Source organism: Tasmannia lanceolata, unplaced genomic scaffold (genome assembly GCF_043159265.1).
Source record: "Tasmannia lanceolata isolate RefF3 unplaced genomic scaffold, GAP_Taslan_0.1 ptg001298l, whole genome shotgun sequence".
In the NCBI taxonomy this organism is placed as follows: Eukaryota; Viridiplantae; Streptophyta; class Magnoliopsida; order Canellales; family Winteraceae; genus Tasmannia; species Tasmannia lanceolata.
In genome coordinates this window covers 8,377-10,000 of record NW_027519958.1, presented here as the reverse complement: position 1 = coordinate 10,000, position 1,624 = coordinate 8,377, and positions in this window count along the sequence as shown.

The window sequence follows — 1,624 nt, the reverse complement described above, 5'->3', positions numbered from 1 at the left end:
CCGCCTAACCACCAGTGGCAACCAAAGGTGCTGTTAGCGACGACTTCTGAAGACGCAACGAGACGCGACGGGTTTGCGCCCAGACGCGACGAGGCGATGCGGGATCTGCGCCCAACCGTGCCTACACCCGCCGACTTGATGCGGGAGCTGCTGGCCCAAGCATGCCTAGCGTGCAAGGCCTGCGTGCAAGGCTAGTGTGCAAGGCTCGTGGGCAAGGCTAGTGCGCAAGGCTAGTGCCCAAGGTCTGTGTGCAAGGCTAGTGCCCAAGGCTAGTGAGCATGGCCTGTGTGCAAGGCTAGTGTGCAAGGCTTGTATGCAAGGCTAGTGTGCAAGGCTGGTGTGCAAGGCTTGTGGGCAAGGCTGGTGCGCAAGGCTAGTTCCCAAGGGTTGTGTGCAAGGCTAGTGCCCAAGGCAAGTGCGCAAGGCTCGTGCCCAAAGCTAGTGCGCAAGGCTTGTGTGCAAGGCTACTGCGATGGGCCAGTGCCCAAGGCTTGTGAGCAAGGCTTGTATGCATGGCTTGTGTGCAAGGCTAGCGTCCAAGGCTTGTGCGCATGGCTTGTGCGCAAGGCTTGTGTCCAAGGCTTTTGTGCAAGGCTCGTGCGCAAGGCTAGTGTGCAAGGCTTGTGCGCATTGGCAGGTAGCCCACCAGCATGCACGATCCAAATGCCACTCACGCGACAACACGGTGCCAAGCCGGGCATGGTGTGCACTCAAAACCAATCAACGGACAGAGGTCATGCGTCATGGGGGGGATCTAGCAAGGCCATGGGGAAGGTCATGGAGGACCTTGGAAGCAAGCGCAAGACGAGAGCGAATCGAACAAGGGGCCAGGACGGGGCCTTGTGCCCATGGTCTTCGCAAGACAGCGTCCAAGGCACCCGAAAGCCCAAGGGAACCCAAACCCGGCCGACACTTGCAATCGCACATGCTCTCTGCAACACACCATCAATGCCGCCCAACGGGGCCAGCACGAGCAGTCCTCCGCGGTCCCCTGGCCCTGCGCACGTTTGTCTTCGAAACCGAGCATCAATGCCACAGAAAGTGCCGGGGCGCCAGCTGGAGCCATCATCCGCGTTGCCATGGCTCGCTTGGCCTTGGCTTGCCAGGCCCCGACACGAGCAATCGCGCATTTTCTTTGCAACCGACCATCAATGCCGCCCAACGGGGCCAGCACGAGCAGTCATCCGCGGTCCCCTGGCCCTGCGCACGTTTGTCTTTGAAACCGAGCATCAATGCCACAGAAAGTGCCGGGGCGCCAGCTGGAGCCATCATCCGACGTGCCATGGCTCTGGTCCCATGGTCTTCGCAACCGAGCATTCGTGACACCCGCGGGGCCAGGACACCAACCCTTCCGACACGAGCATTCGCGCATGTTCTTTGGCCACACAACGGCGCCAGCACGAGCAAAATCATCCGCGGTGCGGTGGCCTTGCACGGCCTTTTGTCTTTGGAACCAACCATCAGTGCCACGGGAAGTGCCGGAGTCCCGGCATCCGCGGTGCCAAGTCATTGCGCCCTTGGTCTCTGCAGCGGGGCATGCCGGGCACTCCCAACCATTGCAAGCAAGCAAGCAAGCAAGAAAGAAAGTAAGTAAGTAAGTAAGTATTACATATAGGGGCGGGAC